Genomic DNA, 23017 nt, shown 5'->3' with positions numbered 1-23017 from the left:
CCACCTTGGCTGATGGGGATTTTCCGGCTCAAAGCACATCCAAGTAGCCAAGCTGAGTTATTCTGTATCCTTCAGTGTCCACCCTGCTCCTTTCCTGGGAAGGAAAATGGGATTATTTTTTTTTTTATCATTTTTTTTCCCTTTCCTTGCGTTTTCTCAGTAAGAAGGCTGCATGCTGATTAGTTTGCATTTGCCAGCTGTAATGCAAAGGCCATCCCTCCCCTAACCTTTATCATCTGTTTCTTATCTTCAGAGCTCCACAGTCCCCTTAACTCTTCACGCACAGGGAGACATTTAATTTAAAAATAAATAAAATAAAAAAAAGCCCTTTGCTCTCCCAGGGAAACAGGAGGCAGAGGCAGCAGCCCCAGCCCACACATGGATCATGGTGGGGAACAAGGACAGGGATTTTTCCTCCCCATCATTTCTGCTGGCACACCAGCTCCAGGAGGTGCTCAGGGTGATGGGTGGCTGTCCCACCAGAGGTGCTTGGCCTCTCCTGGCATCTCCCTCTCTCAGGACAGGGGGATGTCCCCAGGGGATGCTTCTGGATGGTGGCCACAAGGCAGCTGCTGCCAGCATCCCTCAGACCACTTCAGATTATTCTGTGCTCTACCCAGCCCTCTGCTCCAGGGGCTCCAGCAGCAAGAAAACACAGGGGGAAGAAGATTTCAAAGGCACAGGGTCCATTCCCTTCCCATTTGCCATCACTGGTCCAGCCAAAGCCCTCCTGAAGTGAGGAGCACTTCTCTGCAGAGCTGAGAGTCCTGTTCAGCTCTGACCTCAGCCCTGTGCCTGCAGATCCCAAGTGGCTCTGCTTGGATGTTTGTCCCTCCAGCCCCTTGGAGCTGCACGTTAATTGTAGCTTGCTATATAAAAGGTTGTTTTTTTTTTCCTCCTTGGACGTTTTAAATCTGTCAGAGTTGATTTCCATCCCCTGCTACTAATGCCAAACATCCCAGGGATTCTCCCGGCAGGAGCAGGGAGCTCATCCCGAGCTCTTCCTCCTGAGCTGGGAGGGGAGGAACCTCCCCTGAAGTCCTCCCGCTGATCCATGTCCCTCTCCTTCCTCTCCCCTCCCCAGGAGAGGTTTCCCTGGCCTGACCCGACCTCCTCTCAAGTCACCTCCCCAAATCTGGGCAAAAAAAACCTTCCTGCCCCCTGGAGCCTTCAAGGGGGACCCAGTTCTTCCAGTTTTACACCCGAGCTGCTTTGGATTTAAGCACAGAAGAGGACAACCTGCTTCAGCCTTACAAATACAATTATTATTTTTTTAAAAAAATTTTTTTTTAACCAGAAGGGCTCTCTCAGGATCTTTTTCAGCACTCAGTTCAGGGACTTTCATCAGTGCCTAGTGGTGAGACAAACAAAAGCCTTATTTGTTGGCATCCACAAATCCCCACGCTGCATCTTGCTTTGATAACAGAAGAGTGCCAGCTGCATTTATTTTTTTTTCTTTTCTTTTTCTTATTTTTTTCACTGTTTCTTTTTTTTTTTTTTTTTTTTTTAAACAGCCTGCATTGCTTTTTACCCATTATCCTCTGCACATGGTTCAGCCTTTCACAAAAACAAAAAATAAAACAAAACAAAACAAAAAAAAATCCCTAGGTGTGAGAAGATTAAAGATTCTGAGATCTGGACATTTTCAAATCAGAAACACATGTTCCAAACAAACCAGCCTGGCAGACAGCCACCACTTTAAAGAGTCAAAGAGCCTCTGCATTACAGAGATCTCCTCAAAGCCTGGAGAGAACAAGAGCATCAGAGGCCAGGACAAGACTCTGGGGTTTTAGGGTACATCTCTATGGGCTGGGCTGTCCCCTACTCACACCAAGGTCACAACCATTTGCTGACCAGCCCTAGTGACTTCTTGTAAACACATTCCTTCTATTCCTTCCTTCCTTCTATTCCTTCCTTCCTTCCTTCTATTCCTTCCTTCCTTCCTTCTATTCCTTCCTTCCTTCCTTCCTTCTATTCCTTCCTTCCTTCCTTCCATTCCTTCCTTCCTTCCATTCCTTCCTTCCATTCCTTCCTTCCTTCCATTCCTTCCTTCCATTCCTTCCTTCCTTCTATTCCTTCCTTCCTTCTATTCCTTCCTTCCTTCTATTCCTTCCTTCCTTCCTTCTATTCCTTCCTTCCTTCCTTCTATTCCTTCCTTCCTTCCTTCTATTCCTTCCTTCCTTCCTTCTATTCCTTCCTTCCTTCCTTCTATTCCTTCCTTCCTTCCTTCTATTCCTTCCTTCCTTCCTTCTATTCCTTCCTTCCTTCCTTCCATTCCTTCCTTCCTTCCTTCCATTCCTTCCTTCCTTCCTTCCTTCTATTCCTTCCTTCCTTCCTTCTATTCCTTCCTTCCCCACAACTTCAGCATCCTCTGTCACCTCAGAGGAGACCTCAAACCCCAATCTCTTCCACAAATCAGCTCTCACTGAGGTCTCCCGGTGAAACTGCAAACAAAAAGGAAAAAAAAAAAAGCAGCAGCAGCACCAGGGACCCTGAGCTATCTTCAATTTTGGTGGCACAAGCACTGAGCAGAACCTGGCATGGCTGGAATGCCTGCCCAGGAGGTTCCACCACCTCTGGGACAGAGCATCCCAAATAACCAAGTTCCTTCCTACATGACAAGACAGATGCAATTCTGACCAACAGGAGAAGACCCCAAGAAGAGAATTATGGAATCACAGAACCATCACTCTGGGAAAGGATCTTCAAGGTCAAGTCCAACCATCAGAGGTACTACCAGGCCCTTTACTCACCATCACTCCATTTTCTTACTCCTGGAATTCTCCTGGTTTTTAACAAGAGAACCATCCAGAGCAGGACTTTGGGTGTTGGAGACCTAATTGGTGAGAAGAGAAAAAAAGAATGAATGCAATTACCTTGTCATGATGCTCAGGACTTGCTTTGGATGGAATAATATTCTTCATCCCACACTTGTTTATAGCGTCTTTAACTCTTCCATTTTTATAGGGGGGTCTCTGAAATCTATTTTATTAGGGGAAAAAGATTTGAGTGTGTTAGGCAAAGTGCCAGTAGCCATGGCAACCTTGGATTTTTCCATCTTCATTACAAGTTCAAGTAAAACCTTCATATAAAATCTAAATGAAAGGCTACATTATAAGTCCATTTTGAAATGTTTGCCTGGAAGTAAAACTTTGGACTGCATCCTTTTTTTCTCCGCTGAACATTCTGGTTCTATGCAGAACACATTTTTCAAGTCAGATTTTTGTTTTCTTTCAAATTTTATTCCGTTTGCTCATACAGGGTGGGTCGTCTAGTGGTTAGAGCAAGGCATCAAGGCAACTGGTTTCCAGCCTCAATCTGTTCCTGATCGGGCAGGGAGTGTTCCCAGTTTTATCCAGGTGACTTGGGAAAATTCTGTCAGCTCTAGAAACCTTTTTCCCCCCCTTCCTTACCAAGATAAAGTGATGACCATTACTGTCCTGAGGTTGCCCCAGATGAGCACTGACAGGGAAGTCACTCCCAGGAGAGCTGCTCAGCTCTCCCACTGCATCTTCTGCTGGGTCTGGAAGCCAGACTGAAAGGTTAAGGAGAGGTAGAGGTTAGAGGATGGCATGAATTGTCTGTTTGCTTTTCAAACCTTGATTAGGAAATAGGGAATCAGCCTGCCAGTCTTGTTCCAGGAGATCCTCAGCATACCTGGACAACCCTTTGGTGCCAGCTGAGCAGATTAATTCTTGCACGTTGTCGACTCAGAGTGCTCAGGTTTCATCCAGCCTTGGGAGGATGCAAATTCTGCAGCTGCTTTTCATTTCTGGGCACCATCTCACCTGGGGTGAGGAAGGCAGGATGATGGTGAGGACTTCCTTCTCCACCAGTTCCCTCCAGCTGAGCAGCTTCCCCAAGGCTGAACCAGAAGGAGAAATCTCCCTGCAGGAGAACCCAACCTGGAGACCCTGGGGAGCAGCTGGTCCCTTGGTTTGCCCTGGAAAGCAGCTTGGGACCTTGCCTCAGGGCTACAGGAACACACGGGGCAGGGAAGGAGAATTTGTAGGGAAGCTCTGTGCCCATCCCCTTGGATTTCAGCCCAGGGATGGGCACCAGGGATGGGCAGAGGTGGTGTGGGCAGTGGCTGCAGGGGCTGAGGGGGGGTCAGGCAGGGATCTCAGTGCTTTGGGCTGGATGCAAAGGTTGGGGACACAATTCCCAGCCACTCCTGCACACACCAACCTTCCCCTTCTCCCTCCCTTTGATGGGAGCAACCCCCTGGTCCCTGCATCACAGAGGGGGCAGCAACCCCTCACCCAGGCACCTTCAACCCTACAGGACCCCCAGGAGTGGCTCAGAGGGACAGGGCCAGGCTGGCAGGGATGCCAGCAGCCACGGCAAGGCTTTCAGGAGCCCTTGATGGGGCAGGGCAGGACCCAGCCATCGGGACCAGCCCATCCCTTCTGAGCACATTTCCCACATCTGCCCCGAGAATGGAAGGAAACCCCACTCCTGGTGGCTCTGATTTCCCTTCTGCTCCCTTCCAGATCAAACTCCAACCTGCCCGGCCCTGCTCCGGGGACAGGAGGGGCACGAACACCGCGGGGCTTTTTTTTTTTTTTTTTTTTTTTTTTTTCGAGACATCCTTCCTTCCGCCCCTCGCAATCAATTAGTGGGCAAAGACTTCCGAAAAGCTCTTTCCTCCCTAACCTTTCACAGCCTGGTGAGATAATGACTCCGGAGAGCTCGACCCCAGCCTTTGCGTGGGGTTGGTTCCCTTGGCGGGGCCACGGGACGTGACCTTCATCACCCCCTTCCTCTTCCTTCCCTGCCCCGGCAGCTCGGATGCTCCCAGGGAGGAGGAGGAAGAGGAGGAGGAGGAGGAGGGGCTGAAGCTGCCTGACTCCCAGCAGATCGACTTTCTCTCCAGTGTCATTTTCTGCAATCAGAAAGCAGAGGGTGGTTCTAGAGATAACAGAAACCCTGGGAGGTGGAGGAAGGGGAGGTGGGGAGGGGGCTGCCTTTAAAAATAATTATTATAATCATGCATACCTTGAATCAAGACACCGAGAGATTGGGGGGGGAGGGGGGGGGAAAGGGGCTCTCTGGTTTTAATTTGTAATTTCTTTCTCCCTGTCTCACGGGCCAAGCTGCTTTCCAGCAACCAAGCTGCAAGCTGCTGCAGCTTCCCCCCCCAAAAAAACACCCTTTACAGCTGAAGCAGCTCCTTTTGCCAGCAGCAGTGGGGTTTTTGGTCCCTCCGTGATGCAGACACACAGGTAGGATGTACTGGCAGAAGTTTTTCTTGGCCCCTGCAGGCACTTTCACAGCCCAGCTGCCTGGGGAGCAGTGTATCATGGGCTTCTCAAGCAACACCTTGTCCAAAAGCATCTCTGCTCCACAGGGCAGCTCTGTGCTGGCTCCCACACAGCTGGGAAGGATGGGAAAGACCCATGGATATGTTCTGGGAGAAGCACATTCCATTCATCCCATATTCCCCAAACCTGGCGAGTGCCTCTCCCAGTGCTCCTCCATCACAACCTCCTTCCTCCTCCACCACTTGGAACATCCCCTTCCCTGGAGCTGTGTCCCATGCCACAGGTGACACTCCAGTGGTTTCCTGACTCCCGTGGCTGTCCCCAAAAGAGGAAACTCCTTTTCCCTCCTGTCACCAGCAGGATAAATGAAGGAGCCACCTCCTCCCCACACTGCTGCCCACAGAGCACAACAAGTGGACAAAAGAGCTGCTCAACCCCATCCCTGGGACCCTGCAACCCACTGGGGGCAACACCTCAAACATCTGCACAGCTCCTGCTCCCAATGCAAAGAGAAAAAAAAAAAAAATCAAAAAGTCATTATTTAGCTTAGCTGCCAAACTCAGGTGATGCAAGGAGGGTTTTTTCTCCTCAACCATCACCCATGCCAGGAAGATGCTCACAACCACCCCTGCTTCACCTCTTCCAGGGTTGGGCATCACCCTGCTTGCTCCCACAGCACCCAGCACCCATTTGCTGCCCACTGCAAAGGCCCAGCACAGAATTTCCACCATCTCCAGCCCTCTGTGTAATCAAAACCATCCCATCCCAACCCAGGGACTGGAACCACTTGGAGGTGAGCAGCCCGTTAGTGAGTTACAAACCTTGGCCATCTCTGCAGGGCCAGCCAGAAAATTGTAACTCAGAGCCCCACAGCCAGAGGGAGGGAATCTGGTGTCTCCAGGTAACAAACATTGGCTTCTTTTGCTATTGCTCCAGCTGTAAAATGGATTTATTTAAAAAATCCAGAATTGGAATTCATTTGGAGCAAACGTGAATGTGCCCCCTTGCTCCCCACTGGGGAGCTTAAGATTTTTTTATTTTTAATCTATGAAATCCCAGCTGAGCGTGTCTGACACAGGCAGCTCTCAGTGGTTCAAATAGCCCAGCTTCAGAAAATACCTGAAATCTGCAAAATTCCACGTTTTCCTTCCCCACTTACTCTGCTTGCACCAGCTCTGCCCCAGCAGCACCCTTTGGAGGGATGGGATTCCCTTTCACCTCATCAAGTGGATTAAAAATCTAAATTTTTAGCCACTTCTAGTCACTGGTAAGCCCACGGTGGGTCCACAGAGGGCCGTGGATGTGCCCAAGCCTGAAACAGCAGCTGCTGAGGGCAAAAATTCCATCACTCCCTGGCCTCTCAGGATGGTTGCTTTGCTATGGCTGCTCCCATGAAATCTCATCTCTGGCCACTAGATGTAGAAGAGAAAGTCAAGAGACAAGCAGAGGACAAGGTTCCCACTGCTTTGCCCCCTCCTTGGCCCAAAATCTAATAAAGATGATTAAATTACATGTCTTTTCCTCCCATTGAAATCCCTGCACACCGCTGGAATATCAGAGCTCAGGAAATCAGGCACGACAACTTCCCTCGTGAAACTTAAGAAGGCAGAGCAGGGGTCTGGAGCTCCAGGCCTGCAAGACTGGGCTGCTCTAATTAAGAAATCACCCTGCTGAGCAGAACCTAATCTAAATAAAATAGGAAAGAAAAAAAAGGGGGAGAAAAAAAAAAAAAAAAAAAAAAAAAGGCACTTAGTTCCAAACGCTGCCTGGTGCTCCCCCCCCTACCCCCCAGCCCACCTCCCCCAGAAGGATCCCATCCAACTCACAGGGAGTTTTTCTCCTGCTCTGGGTTGGAGGGTGAGGGAGGCTCACACAGAGCCCTGTGTGTGCTTGGGGTGGCCAACTTCCAAAGGAAAAATACACCAGCCATGGATGGCAAAAGGCTGCTAGGTTGGTTGCTTTTTTTAATGGTGATTTTTCTAATTTTTTTTTTTTTTTAATGATACTTGACCTACTGTTTGCTAAGGAGAGGGGAAAAAAAAAAAACCAAAAACCTCTCTGATGATTACATTGTTGGTATGGCTGGTCAAAACTGGATTGGGACAGAAAGCTGGAGGTTAGGTTACACTTCCCTCTCCCCTGAAAACCTTTCTGCCTTTCATGGAAAAAGGTTGAAAAAATGAATATTAAAACTAAACCAACAATTTATTATTATTATAGAATTTTAAAACAAAATATTTAAGCCAAAAATCTCAGATGATCTGATCACTCACCATCTCTCCTCAGATAATTTCCTTATGTTGGAATCTGATGGATCAGATTGATTCCCAGGAATAAATCTCCCTTGAAGTGATCTCCTCCTGTGGGGATCACCAGCCCTCTAGACCTGACCACCACCTCCTGCTGGGCCAGGTCTCCTCCAGCCCCATTCTCCTTCCCATCACCCCAAATCCATGGTTTTTCCCCCAGTTTGGAGCTGGTGTCCCACCATGTGCTAGAGCCACTGGCTCCATCAGCTCCTCCCATCCATGAAGTTACCACCTGAATTTCCATTTAAAAAACTCAGGCACAGAAAGGTTCAGAGCAATGAAGAGAGGAGGGCAGACATTCCCATGCACGTTTTCAAGAAGCACTCACCTGCCTGACAGGGAAAGTGCTGCTGCTCGAGGGCTTCCTGCCCAGACCTGAAAAGCACATCAAACAAACACTATTTGAATTTTTCTGTCATTCCCAGCAGGTTGTTGTTGTTCTGGGAGCTTTTGGCTCCAGTGGAGTTCATCTGAGTGGTGCCAGCAGGGGACTGGAGGTGTCTCCTGAGGCCATCAGGGATGCAACAAGAGCAGAACACCAAAACCAAACCCCCCAAGTCTCTACTGGGCACCAGAATGATCACATAGACTGGAACCTGAACCAGCAGACATCTCCTGTCTCCTCCACGATGGGGTGGGATGTAAGGACACACGAGGGCTGCTGTGTCATTTAACTCTAAAAGAACCAGGGCTATAAAAGGGTGCAGCCCAGCCAAGGGGGGGTCCCCACCTGCAAGACCCCATCTGCAGTTCTGCCTCCAGTCTGGTGCAGGACATACTGGCTTCAAACCAGTAGAAGACACCAAGATAGTGGAGAGCTGGTTGATCAGCCTCAGGAAGGAAAAGCATGAATCTTATTGCTGTCTTCAACTGCTCAGTTTGAGGGTAAAGAGAAGGCAGAGCCAGGATGCTCCTGGAGGGGGACAGAGAAGAGACATTGGTCACAAGCAGGGACAGGAACCCTGAGAGGCTGTGGGATCTCCATCCTTGGAGATATTCAGCTCCCAGGTGTTCATCACACAACCCAACGTGGTTCACCCTTCTCTGGGTGGGGTTGGACTGGAAAGGTCCTTCCAAAATCCTTCCAAGCTGAGTTCTCAGCAGTTCTCCATCTCCTGGCACACACAATCCCCCAGTGCCCCCAAGCCAAGCAGGAGCTCTGTGTGCTCCCAGACAAGTTTGCCTCAAAATTTCTTTTCCAGCAGTAAAACCATTTCTCCATAACCTGGCTGCAGCATTAACACTCCTGTTTCAGTTTCTTTTATGATAGCCCCGGGCTCCTGCCAGCCAGGTTCCCCTCGCCACCCAGCCCACTCTGCACCAGCTCCCTCAGCTCTCACAATGCTGCCTGTTCTTCAGTGGAAAAAAAAAAAAAAAAAAAAAAAAAAAAGAAAAGAAAAAGTAAATAAATACACTCCAGAAGAAGAACACATGGACATGCACATACCTACACATCCTAGGGTTCACCTGATGCCATTCCAAAGTCATGCTCCTCACCACCAACACATATTCCACCTCCAAGGACAAGTTGCCCCAAAGCCCCTGCTCAGGACCATCCTTCCCCCTGCCACCACCAGCAAGGAAATGAGCTGGGAGCCTCCTCCAATCTCCTCTTTTCTCCTGCTCTGTTTAGAAGCTGCTGGCTCCTCTGGGGAGGCAGGAACAACGAGTGGGCACAGGCAGGGAATGGAGAAGATGATGGGGTTTAGCAAGAGCCCAAGGACACCTTTGCTGAAGCTGCTTTCATAGCAGCAGGCAGGGCACAACAGCCCAGCAATTGTTCTCCCAAATGGCACCTTCTCATGGTGACCCTGCTGACAACAACCCAACAGCCCAACAGCCCAACAGCCCAACAACCCAACCACCCAACCACCTCCCCTCATGGGCACAGCTGGGAGGGAGGACTCTGTAATTTTTCTGAGCATTATTTATTATTATTATTATTATTGTTATTATTATTATTATTATTATTATTATTATTATTATTTTTAGCCAACTCTCCTGCAAATATCTCCAGAGAAACTCCACCAGGTGAAGACAAGGATTTTTTTTTTTTTTTTTTTTAAATTTCCCTCCCCTGCCAAGCTCTTCCTCCTCTCCCCCTGACACTTTTCCTTTCTCTCCTTCTCCCTCTTCCCTGCTCCTGGTGGCTGGAACAATTTGGCTCTGTTTGCCCACATTCCTGTGCCCAGGGGAGGCACAAGGTTTGCATTCAGGCAGGGGAGGGCAGGGAAACCAATCCCAATGTGCCAGGGGATTGTTGTGCCACCAGCTGGAATACCTGCAGAGGGCAAACAAAGGCCCTTTAGAGAAGCAACTTTGGGTCCCTGACCCTTCCCCCAGCCCCGAGGAACCTGAGAGATAACAAGGGTTGAAAGAAAAGGCACAAACAGAATTAAAGCTCTCCAAGTGATTTCTGGAGGTATTAGGGATGATGATAGCCCAGAAGATAATTGTATTCCTGGTATTATTGACATCCACTGGCACAGGGGGACAAGTGGCTTGTTTGGGTTTTTTTTTTAAGCTCTTCAGTGTAATTATTTTGGAAGGGGAGGAAAAAAAGTTGTGTTTTGGAAGGGAGAGCTGGGTGCAGGCAGAGGCAGGGGTGGTAATGAACTGAGAGAGCCAAATTCCATCCTATTCCCCTTGCATAGCACAATTTCTGGTAACACAAGCTCTGTCGTTGTGCAAGGGAACTGGGGGCACTTTCTGGTCCAGTTTCACCTCACCTTAATGGCTCCTTTTTGCCTGGGAGTTCACACTGGTTCCCCTCTCTGCACTCACTGTAACCTCATTAAGCAGAAGCATACAGTCTGAGTTATTTATTTGTTCCACATGATAAAACCAGGATATTACTCACTCTGATAACAGGGTTAATTTTCAGTGAAGCCTCTTGGCAAACTTTTAATACACTGAATCACACCCCTATCAGACCCGAGATAAAAGGCTCTCATATCATAACCTCACTTCAATCTTTGGCCCAGCAAGGCCACACTTCAAGGTGCTGTAATTACCTTCCCTTGATTTGTTTCTTAATTGTTGCCCATAGGAACCAAAGCATAAAATTAAACGAGTTCCATGTTATTTAACACCAGCTTTGTCCAAAGCCAGAGCTCAGCTTGGGCTGGGAATGGTTGTGGGAAAGTCCACTTCCAACACATCCCTCTGCTGGACCTCCAGCTTGGAATCAGGAGGATGGTATTTGGGAAGTGGGATAAATATTAATCCCTATTCCCCTGTAAATTTTGTCACCTTCCCCTGACTGTGCAGGAGGGTGCAAGAAGAGCTGGGGGCATCCCAGAGCAGGTTCCTGCATCCTTCTTGGGATGGGGGAAACATGGGGCAACAAACCTGAGAGCTGCTCACTGAGCAAGCTCTACTAAAAGCAAAAAATATATATATATAAAAAATATATGTATAATAATAATAAAATAATAATTAATAATAATAATAAATAAAAATAGGACGAAGCCATTACAATTTGTAGAAAAACCAGAAGATGCTCACTAATGCCCATTACCATTTTGTCCCACTCCACTTGAGGTCTCCTTGCAATGCCAGGCCCCCCAACCCAAGCCTTTCCTCCCACAGGAGGATGCCTGAGTCCCAGCAAAGCCCAGGGCAGCTCCTGGAGCTCCCAGGAGCAGGACAGGCAAAGCTGGGGATGGTTTCTGGGTTTCTGGAGGCTGCCCTGGCCTCCTGACCTCAGATCACTCCTCCTGGCTTTGTCTCCTACCCACGTCCACAAGCTGAGAAGTGGCCACACGGCTCAAGGGCAAAGAGGTTATTTTAAAATTAGAAGAGGCTTCCAATAAGTTATTCCCTGAATTGATTTTCCAGGTTTACCTCTCCTGCAGGATCTAGGAGAGCGAGGCAGTAAAACCCCTGCACAAGAGATGGCCTGAATGGAGCATGCTATTAAACCAGGGAAGCCTTTGCGAGGTGTCAGAGCCATGATAAGTCTTGTTTAAACTTTACCCAGAGCTAAACACCGAGTGTCAACATGACCCACTGCCCAAACCCTCTGATCAGCCCAGGCAAACATCCAATCAGAAGTAGAAATCAAAGCCGAGGCACATCCAAGTGAGACTGGAGTGTTTAACTCTACAATTCCCACCTGACCAGGACTTTCCCAGCAGCAGGTTACCCACAGCCAGGTCTCCCCAACCCCCAGACATTTATTTATATAAGAAACCCATCTGTATGCATTATTTTTCTATTTATTTTCCCCTGGCAGGCAGAGATACCAAGGGGATACCCACAGGGTACAGGGTGTACCAGCCCAGCAGCAGCCCTGGGGACCTCTGGGAGGTGGAATATTTGCTTTTCCTCCAGCCCTGTCTCCCCACCACCAACCCCACTGGCCCCAGGCATCAGCTCCACTCAAACAGCCCAAAAATACAAATAACAAAAAAAAAATAATCCATGTTCCTGATCTCATCCAGTGGGAAAGGGGAGGAAGGGTGACACGTTAGCTGGGGGCTCAGCAGGCTCCTTCCATAGCTCTCTCCTGACCCTAAATCAGGGATTGTATTCCCTGTGTGAAGGGACCAGGCTCTACTTTGGGGAATTCTTTAAAGATAAACAAGCAAATAAAAAAAAAAAAGCCACTTTCTTAAAGCTCCAGCACAGCCCAGCACAGCCTACAAGAGCAGACACCTCCTGCCAAGAACACCACAACATTTGGGCTGCCACCACCACATCCCTTCAGAGCCTCCAACCATTTGCTTCCAGGAGTGAATTTTGTAGTTTTCCCTCCCTATCCCAGTGCCAGAAGCAGAGGGGGAACCCAATTCACCAACCCCCCCATCCCCAGTGCCCAGACATCAGCACCCAGTTACCTGAACACCTGAACCTGTCTGGGGCTGGCAGGATGTCCCCTGACCTCACTCAGCTTTGGATTAGGCCTTCCAGTAATGTAGCTCAGAATCAAAAACCCAGGGCAATATTCTGAGAACTCTTTTTTTTCCCCCAGACTGGGCAAAAGAAAGGTTAAAAAGCACCATCTGTCATGGTAAATTTTTTTCGTATTTCTCTGTCGTTTCCCTCATTAAAGGGAAGTGGGGAGGGAGGGGAAAAATGTTCATTTGAAGCTTGCAACATGTTTTATTAATTGATGGCAAATAATCCTAAGATAAAGTGTACAATAAATTTTTTAATGAGAACATATGGTGGGGAAAATTGATAGGACTGAGCCTTTAAAGATTTCCTGGTGAGCATAGTTACAAAAGAAGCAGGCAGAGACTTACAGAGGAGAGCCCAAAACCCCTCAAAGGCAGAGCAAGGCAATTGCTGCCATCACCAGCCAGTTACCAAGGGCTCCCAGCAGACGTGGTCCCCAAAGCCATGTCCCAAAACTGATTGCTCAGCCTAAAAACAGGAATGTTAAAGCTCTCTGCATTCCCCTGGGACTTTGATCCGTGCTGGGTGCTGCTGGCTCCAGGGATGCTCCTTGGCATCAACTGCTCAGGGATGGGCTTGAGCTGAACTGACCCAAACTGTTCAAAAAAAGGAGGTGGCTCAGGAGCTGGTGGCCATTTGGCCACCTTCAGATAACATGAGGGGGTCTGCAGAGGGGTGCAGGCTGGTGTTGGTCTGCTGTAAAGCTGACAGGTCTCATGCTGGAGTCACTTTGGTAAAAGCAGGAGGAAAAAAAGGTGTTTTTACCTTGCTAAGCCCCACAGGTGACCTTTTGCTCCTCCACAGCTGATTCCCTGCAAAGCCACCCTGCATGGACACCAGGCAACAAGGAGAGGGGACCCAGCTCTGCCCTGCCCAGCATCCCCCCTCCCTCTCACCAAAACTGCCACTGACCAGCTCTGTCCTGAGAAAGGCAGCAAAACCTTTGGGAAGTGCCCCAAAAGCACCTCAGGACCTGTCTACCATGAGGAGTTTATTTTTTCGTATTTTTTTTTCTTAATAATGTCACTCATTCATTTTAGATTTCCCTGCTGTGCAGCAGACACATTCTCAGAACTGGGGAACACACAGGGGTGGGGGACTTAAAGGGGTGGCATTTAAAGCAAACTCTCTGACAAAAATAAATAAATAAAAAACTACCTGCCAAGGGCAGCCACCTGATCCCCAAGCAGCCAGATCCACATTACCCAGGGGATTCTTCCAGGCACAAAGTGACCCAGGAGCACAGCCCCCCAGCTGATTTTTACAGGACTTGCTCTCACTTCAGCATCTCCCAATGCCCCGTTCCAGGCCAGGTCCATAAACAGTAACACCCTCCAAACCAAACACACCCTGGGCTCTTAATCCACCACTCCCAGAGGAGCTTGAGAAAACAGCTGAATCCTGCAGGGTAGGATGAGGATTCACTCCTGGAGCCAAGAGCTCCCCAGCACCACCACCCCCCCCAGCACCTTCTGTGCTCCTGAACCACTCCTGCATCAGCAAAACTGGACCCCTGCCCCCCCAGTGTCTGTCTGCTGGGGGAAATTCCTTCAAAACACATGAGAACCACTGCACCACGGGTCTGGGGAAGGAATTTTCCCTTGTACCCTGCAGCAAGACACAGATCTGGGGGACTCAACACATCCAGCATCTCCTCCAGCCCCACGGTGTGGGGGGCAGATGCACAAACAGCCCCAGGGACTCAGGCTGGAGGCCCTGCAGAGCAGACTTGTCCCCAGCCTTCATCAAACAGTTGCTCTAAAGTATTATTAAATCCCTCATTAAATGGAAATAAAGAGAGAAATTGGCAGAAACTGGCTCTCACCCCCTTGATGCTCCCTCAGGAAGAGGCTCTGCTCCACCCAGACTCAGCTTCCAGGTGGGAAAAGGCAGCAGCTGGGAGGTTCCAGGAGCTGGAGCTTTAAGGAAAATACCCTCCTTTTTCAGCCTGTCAATATTTCTTGGCCCCATCTGATTCAATCATGAGACCTGGCCGGGGCACCTGGGGTCAGGAGCTGGAAGTGCCAATTTGCAGCTGTAACCCATTAACCACGGGCAGATATGGAGAGAACTTGGATTTAAAACCATGGAGCCCCAAAATAAGATGCCTTGCACCTGGACTTCACAGCTCTTTGCCACTCATTTGGGATTCCTGCCTAATACTTCTAAGACCTTGATGAGAGGAACAAACAGTTCTGGACCAAGAACACACTGGAGACCTATAAATATGGATATTTTTCAGTAGCAGGCCATAGAAAGTGCTCCCATTTTCAGGCTACCAGTCCTGCAGCCCTTCAGAGGAGTGGTGAAAACCAGCTCTTTGGAAGATATGACCCTAAAAGAGCCCTCACATGCCCTGGGTGGCCCTGCAAGCTCCTGCCCTGGGCAGGGGGGGAGGACCCCCAGGTTTCCAGGTGTTTCCAGGTGTTTCCAGGATTCCTCCCCATCCTTCACATGGACTTTGACCACTCCAAGCAGTGCTGGGGGGAGGACAACCCAGCTTGGCCAACACTGCTGACTTTCCCACACCTCCCCTGATCCCTTTTTATCAGTGTTGTGACAAGAGGTGCCAAGGACCTTGGCAAGGACCTCTCTGACCTCCTGGGGTGGTACTGGGGAGACTTTTTCTTACTATGGGGGTGGTTTCCTCCTTGACATGGCAGCTGAATGTAGGGCAACTCTGGGACCAGACACATGGGAAGACATCAGTGGCACCCTCCTTGGCACCAAAATCCTCCAGAAGCACCCCAGAGCCAGCAGCCCCTTGTTATCATCCACTGCCCACAGTTCACACGCATCCTGCTCTTTATCCCTGCCAGCTGAAAAAAAAAAAACAAAACCCAACCTTGTGTGCAGGCAGGAGAGAGAGGAGAGAAAGAAACAATTTTCCCATTGCAACTCCTAAAATAAAGGTATGCAGAAAACAAAGGCATAAAAAAAAAAAAAAAAAAAAAAAAAAAAAACCTGGGTAAAAATATTTGCACCATTTATCTTAAAGAATTACTGGAGCAGAAGAACTCAGCTCTTGCCTATAGCTCTTGAAAAGTAGCCAGATCCCTGCACACACTAAAGGCAAGGTGCAATATATTGCTTTTAACATCTAGATAAACAATTTTTTTTCCTACAGAACTCTGGACTAAATGGGCCAGGAATCCCATGAGAAGAGAAGAGGATTCCCCAGGAGATTTCCATCCCTTCCTCCCTGTGCCCAGGCTGCAAAGCTGGTGCTGGGAGAATTGTCCCGTTCTGGGGCTTTTGGCCCATCCTCTCCCAGTGCTGAACAGCCCAGGGCCAAACTGGTGGGAAACATCACATTATCTCTGTGGTTTTTATTAATAATATTAATAATAATAATTGGGATGATTGGGATCAAAGTTCAGCCTTGAGAAGCCCTTTTCAAAGAGGGACTCTGCCATCAGACAAGGGCATTAAAGCCTCAGAGCCTGAGGTTGCTCCAAAAAGATGTTATTTGGAGCAGGACTCCCAACCTGAAATGCCAAAGGACCAACACAACCCAGACTGAGCACCCTTTGGAGAACAAGGCTCTGGTTATCCAGGATGTGCCTTGTTGCTGTCAGCTCAACACTGAGGCAACCACCTGTGCCATGGAAATAATCCCTCAAAAGGAGAAAGAGTGGGCTCAGCAGGACTGAGGCTTTCCAGACAAAGCTTTTCTTCCCTCCCCAGGATGAGGAGGCTGGACCATCCCACCCTCTGTGCACTCTTTGGGACAGATAAACTATAGGAAGTGGAACTTCTCTACTCAAAAAAAAAAAAAAAAAAAAATACATTTTTATTGTGTTTTTGAAGTTGGGCTAAAGATACTTTTTTCCTTATTGGCTGATGTATCAAAGAAGAAATCATAAATCTTGCCTGATTTTAAGGAAGTGGGACTCTGTAAAGCAAATGGAAATGCAACATGCAGCCCTGTCATATTTGGTTACTGTCCCCATCAGTAGCCTGTCCAAAGGGAGCCCCCAGGAGCCCAACACTCCTCCCCATGCCAAAGAAAAATTAATTTGTGACTTCAGAAGCTCAGGCAGACCAGGAAATATGATGGATTTAATTTTTTGCAGACCTACAGTAACAAACCACTCTCTGGTCACAGCCAGAAACCTGCAGAAAGTGCTTTGCCCATCTGCTCCTTCTCCCCAGAGCAAGGCAGGACCTGCAATGCTTTTTCGGTGCCTTTGGGAAGCTCACTGCAGACTTGTCTGTGTGAGGGAGTCTGGACAACAGCACCTAAAAAATCCAGTTTCCAAAGAGACAAAAAGTAAGAATTAGGTTCCAGCTGAAGAGGAAGCTGAGAACAGGACATTGGGTGTCCCTCACCTCCCAGCATCCAGCACTGATACCTAAATAAAACCCCCCCCAAACTACCCAACCTTGCACCTCAGACAAGGTTTCCCCAAACATGGGGTTTCTACCCCTGGTTTTGCCCTGCTCAGCACCAAATGCCAAGGATTTCCTTCCTGCTGCCAATCCCTGGACCTGTTCCCAAGCAGACCCCAGATTCAGCCCCAAGGTCCCATCCCCACCCAACGCCCACCTAGAGGTTTCCTCTGCACTTCCAACTAAGTAAACACCAACCTTAGGTGGAAAAAAGGCTCAGGAAGGATCTCAGGAGCCAGACTGGGATTTTTTCCAACTCCAAAACCTGGAGGTCTCACCTTCTTGAGGAAAGATCCATGCCCACACCCACCTCAGCACACAAAACCAGCCCTGTGGGCTCAGCAGCCACGGCTCACCCCACTTTGGGACAGTCATTGGCTCCCTGTGTGTGTCCCCCATCCCTGCCCACACTTCCAGGAGGTGTCAGGTCAGGGGGGAGGAGGTGGGAAGGGGCAAGGAGGGGTGGGAAGGAGCAAGGAGGGGTGTTCAGAAGGCATTTCAAACTTTCGCAGCCCCTCTCCAGATGTGCAGGGTGAGTAGCCAGGGGTGGAATGAATCTGACTTGGGGAGGAAGGGATTTTTAAGGCATGATTTAGCAGTTTACCTCCAAGGTTTGTCCTGAATTTTTTACGCAGCAGCTCGAAGTCAAGCTGAGGAGTTTCTCAAGCCCCTGTCCAAGGCAGCGGTGCCAACCCTCGCCCCGTACCTCCCCGCAGATTCTAGGAACTTCACTTGACCAAGGGAGGAATTTTTCTGCAACCTCCCTACCTCGCCCTGTGCTTTTTGGCTGGGGCTGCCTAACACCCTTTGGCCTGTCCTGGCAGCCAAGTGCCAAGGTATATATGTACGTACCCAGCCAGCTGAATGGAGCTGCTGAATTAAGTGTTGGAGAGAAACCCCACAGGACAATAAAACCCATTGATGGGGGAGCAGAGTCCAAGGCTCCGTTGCTCAGAGCCAGAGCTCCCGCAGCAGAACCCTCTTGGTCTGAGCCATCCCTGCTGGGGGATGGTCACCAGCCTCCCAGTTGCCTCCCAGTTGGATCCCTCCTGGGGAAAAGCCACTTTTCACGGGCAGAGCTCTGCTGCCAGCTCAACGCGGGTTTCAGCCTTTCAGGGCTCTGAAAGCCCCCAGGCTTGCAGCCTTCCCCAGGGCTACCCAAACCATTGCTCAGGGGAAGAAGGAGTCCACACGCAGAGAATGTCCTCCCAGTCCACACAAATTTCAATGGGATGGGTGAGCACAGACCATGCCCTGGAAGCCTCTGTGACTCGAGGCAGCATTGGCCACGGGTCCCTTCGTTTTCCAGCTCTTTCCTTTTGCCATGTGAAGCCAAGAGTGAAGGCAGCTTCCAGCCACCAGGCCAAATTTAGGAGTAAAGAAATGTCACTGCAGCTCCTGAAGGGAGCAGATTCGACGAGGGACAACCAGAGACAGGGGAGAAATATTTGAGGAAAAAATAAACCGACAAACCACCCTTAGGATGTCATTTTTACAGTTGCTCTCTGGCTCTTGTTCTGACCATAACCACACTTCAAACACTAGTTTATGATGCAAACAGCCAAAAACCTCCTGCTGGAAGCTGGTGGAACAAACTACCCACTTTGCAGAGACAGTAAGAGCCCAGGTAGAGGTGGGCAAGGCAGCTCGGGGCCAGACGGCTCACTTGGCTCTGGGCTGCAAACCACAGCTCTCAGCCATTGCTGCTGGCCATCTGCATGTGAAAAAGCAAACACATAAATAAAAATTACAGTGAACGGCAGAAAACGATGCTGGAGAAACCTTCCCACTGGCTTGGCTTCTCCTTAGCCCTGGAAGCAGAGCTGCAGAGCAGCCAAGGCTTGGCCAGAGCCAGCGGGCAATCACTCGCCCACCTCGGTGGCCAGGCCTGCAGGCTGGGCTGCAAACCTCCCACCCACGCCTGGCAGAACAAGGGAGAGGCTGTATGCTGGCAGCTTTGAAAAATTATTGCTAAAAATGCCAATTGGTTGGTCAGAGAGCTTTTTCTTTTCTCTTTTTTCTTTTTTTAATCTGGTTTTGAGCGACACAAACCCTCCTGTCTTGCAAGAACTCGGCAGCTTTGCAAAGGGAGTTGGTACTTTCTGCAGAGGATGGATCCGTGGTCTCCGAGGGGTTTGGGTGAGGATGGAGGTTGGAGGATTCCCTGGGGTGGTTCTGGGATGGACCTGCTGCAGGACCCCACGTCAGCTCTCTCCCTGGGAGCCCTTTTCTGCCCTTGAAGGGAGAGGAGATTCTGCTCCTGCGTCTAAAAAACCCAAGATGAGCCAAAAAGTACCCAAGCTGAGAGCTGCTGCACACGAGGGCAACCTCGGCCTCTCTTGTTTTCACTTCTGTTTCTGAAAGGCATTTCTGCAGTTTTCCTCTGCATGTGCAGTGATTCTGATACCTTCAGGAGTTATTTAAATAAACCCAGAGTTTGGCTGAGTTTGAAACCTGTTTGGGAACAGATGGAGCTCCTAAAGGATGGAGCTCTGCTGTAGAAAGGGGTCAGGGAGAGGAAGGGCAGGCTCAGGGTGTGGTGTCTGAGGAAGGACAGGACAGTCCTGTGGCCACTTGTCACATCCAGGCATTGCAGAAAGGAACTGACCCAGGAAAAGCTTTTGGGAACACCCCAGTAACAGGAAAAGCTTTCACCCCTCTGCCCTGCTAACAGGTTGAGAGCTTCATCCACTTCTTCCTCAGCTTTGGAACAAGATTTCTGGGATGGAAGCCACTGATTTTTAGCGCTTTGTGCACACAGAATGGTCCCACATTCACCCACACTCAGTTCTCCCAAAAAACCCAGCCACAACCTCTTCCTTTCCCACCTCCCCACAGCCTGTGCTGATGCCACCAGAGAACGTGGGATTGTCCAGCAGGCAAAGGACTCAAAAACAGCCACAAAGAGCAACAAGGTCACCTTGTGCCATCCACAAGGACTCACAAACCCCTATGGTCTGCTCCACAGCAAAGCCCAGCACTGCCAGCAAACCTCACTGATAGCCCTGCAGACACCAGCAGGTTTTACTGATGCAGCTCACCCTCCTTGAATATCATGGTTTGAAAAATACAAACAAAAAAATAAAGAGACAGGTAGCACACCTTTTTCATAATGCTTAAAGACTGGCCTGGAGCCAGACCTCAGCTCTGACAGCTGAAGGGCGGGAGGAAGGGACCTGAGATCTGAGCTCCACGTTTCACAACTGGTCCCGTGCACACCCAGGGACCAGCCCAAACCCCCCCAGTCCAGGAGGCTGAAGGAGGCAGATCTCAATCTGAATTTGGTGGCTTGGGCCCGTTTCAAGAATCACAAATTACCTCTACTTAATATTGTTATTAATAATAATAATCAAGTGTTATTTTCTGCAGGAGATTTGAGGCTCATTGTGATCTGCAGACAAGCAGTCAGACCAGGGGCAAAACACCCAGCAGGCAGGAATAGGAGCAGGAACAGGAGCAGGAGCAGGAATAGAAGCAGGAATAGGAGCAGGAATAGGAGCAGGAACAGGAATAGGAGCAGGAATAGGAGCAGGAACAGGAACAGGAGCAGGAACAGGAGCAGGAACAGGAGCAGGAACAGGAGCAGGAACAGGAATAGGAGCAGGAATAGGAGCAGGAACAGGAGCAGGAATAGGAGCAGGAACAGGAATAGGAGCAGGAATAGGAGCAGGAACAGGAGCAGGAATAGGAGCAGGAACAGGAATAGGAGCAGGAGCAGGAATAGGAGCAGGAGCAGGAGTAGGAGGGATTTCCATTGTCTCCAACAGATCCCAGCACTGGAGCTGAACTCTGCCTGAACCCCAGGATGGAAAGGTGCCCCGTGCAGGTCTCAGCCCCAAGCTTGCAGGTGCTCACCTTGAATCCCCTCTCCCCACCCCCCAAAAGCTGCAGCTCAGCCTCCTGTGCCTTCACCCCGAGCATCCCCAGCCCAGCTTGGCCCTTCTGGTGGCCACAAGCCCAGTGCTGGCTCTTGGTTTGCTGCCAGGAAATGAATTTCACCAGCCAGGAGGTTGGACACCAAATCACTTCAGCTCAGGATTCATCCCTGGGGTCCCATTTTGATGAGTTGGAGACCAGAATGAACCAACTGGGTGATTTGACCTCAGAGGACTGATCAGGGGTTTAGGGAAAGTCAGAGCCCTGAGCTCAGCAGAGCAGGAACCCCAGGAGCAGGTAGCAGAGGACAGTCCTGGGATGGCAGGAGAGAGGAAGGAAAGAGCAGAGAGCCAGGAATCACCCCCAGTGAGCCTGGATCCCACGGGGTGGCTGTTTGGGTTGGGTTAGATGTGGCTCAAAATGACCTCTCCTTGTTCTGAGTCTACAGATCAGACAAGTCAGGCACCAGATGAGGACTGCTGGGAGCAAAGAGCCTCAGCTGATGCTGGGATCCCTAAAGCTCTGCTGAAAACCCTTCCTGGGGCCAGCATCAGCTCTGCTGCTGCAGAACAAAGTTCCTTTAAAGCACCCAGAAGTCCCAACCCCACCACAGAGCCCCCTGAAAGCACTCAGCATCCTCCAAGTGCTGATTCTCCTCCAAGGCTGAGCCCGGGGTCACCAGGACTCAGCCTGCACAGCAGGGAAACCAGTTCTCCCAGTTAACTGCTCAGAGCACAAGTTCCTTAGCCCAGTCCACCAGATTCCCCTAAAATTCTCCAATAATTTCTGATAATTACCCAGGCAGAGAGGTCTCCTCTGACACATGGGCACCCTCCCCACTCACCCAGTTGTGCTCCTGGCTTTTTCTCTCACAAATGCTGCCAGACCAGTAAGACTGGATTTGGCTTTCTTAAGGGGATTTTAAGTTTTGTTTCCCCTGTCCCAAAATACATCCTTCCTGCCCCAGTAATACAGAAAAAAATGCAGGCATTACCTGTGCAGTTTCAGGTAATTTGGGGGACTGCAGATTTGTCACCTTCTTAGGGACTGTCCCAGAGAAAGGGACTTCTTGGAAATGATTTGGTTTGGGCACCAAACCTGGGCCATTAGACCCCAAAAGGTTTAGGATTTGATTCCAGACCTGAAAAAATCAGTCTTCAAGGCAACTTAGAACAAATAATAAAGTGACAGACAAGCAAATAACTAAATAAAAAGCCCATGGGGAGTCCTAAGGGCAGCAGAAGAGGGGAGTTGCCTTCCTAGGGAAGCTCCTGTGGATTCTCTGAGGTCTAGTAAAGCAGAAGCTCACCTTGCCATTCTTTTCTCTTGGCAGTGTTTGCCTGGATCTTCACAAATTACCAAAAAAACTGATCTTGATCTCTTCACCAACCTCTTTGTTGCCTTTGGCTGCAGTTGGAGCAGGAGTTCAAAAGGAGGAGGCAGGGTGCTGGGGAGGGAGGAGGAGACACACAGATACCTGCATGTCCTCTGCTGGCTGGCACCTCGGGCACACAAAGGGGACTCTCGGAAGCTTGATTGATAGGAGCCTGAAAAAACAAAACAAAAAAACACCACAACTGTTTGAAAAAGAGCAAACATTGCCCAGTGCCAGGCCCTGGGGCTGGTGGCAGGAGGACGGTGCCATCCCAGGACTGTCCCGGGCAGAGCTGATCCCAAATCCTCCTTTGTTTCTCAACTTGGCTCTTTTGAGTATTCTTTGATTTTTTTTTTTTTTTCCTTTTTTTCTTTTCATTCTTGTTGGGGTTTTTGTGTGTGTGTGTGTGTAAGGTAACAATACCTCCTTTCAGGCCCTGCCAAAGCCCTACTCAAGCCCACTCAGATAAGAGCTGGCAGGAGAGGTAACTGCCATCAATATTTTGGTGAATTTTAACTACCTGAGGACAGACTGGGTGGGGGATCACAACAGGCGGTTGGGAGCACCTGGGCTACGTTTAAAAACACCACATTAAAAGTCATCTCCCTCCCCAGGTCCCCCGGAATTCCCAACTCCAGCCTCTCCAGGAGAAGTGGCTGTGCCCGCCGGGATTGGGTGGACCCTGGTGCTCCACGGGAAGGTACGTCTGCACCAGGCTCCTTTTGTGGCCCTTTCCTTTGCTCCACTAAAATATTATTCTGCAGCCAGGGTTTATTTTGGATCAGTGTGGATAAGAGTTCAATTTGTAAACCCTAAATTCTCAAGTGCAGGTTTGAGAATTAAATCGGAAAAAAAATAATAATTTTTTTTTTTTTTTTTAAATCAAATACTAAAATTAG

The 23017-nt window shown here is 49.4% G+C and overlaps 1 long non-coding RNA gene across 3 annotated transcripts in view; it reads right to left on the bottom strand.

The window, feature by feature from the left end:
- Positions 1–23017, bottom strand: part of LOC139805462 (uncharacterized) — a 71249-nt gene continuing 48232 nt past the window's right edge. The window contains exons 2-6 of one of the 3 annotated variants that reach the window (XR_011729819.1): positions 22053–22290; positions 7902–7948; positions 3414–3535; positions 2877–2982; positions 1–94 (exon numbers count right to left, since the gene is read on the bottom strand). This is a non-coding gene — a long non-coding RNA (uncharacterized lncRNA). Of the gene's footprint in view, positions 95–2876; positions 2983–3413; positions 3536–3657; positions 3829–7901; positions 7949–14300; positions 14437–22052; positions 22291–23017 lie in introns of those variants that run through there. The other 2 variants (XR_011729820.1, XR_011729821.1) reach the window with 2 other exon arrangements.

This window comes from Heliangelus exortis, chromosome 20 (assembly GCF_036169615.1).
Source record: "Heliangelus exortis chromosome 20, bHelExo1.hap1, whole genome shotgun sequence".
In the NCBI taxonomy this organism is placed as follows: domain Eukaryota; kingdom Metazoa; phylum Chordata; class Aves; order Apodiformes; family Trochilidae; genus Heliangelus; species Heliangelus exortis.
This window is presented reverse-complemented; position numbering and strand designations above follow the sequence as displayed.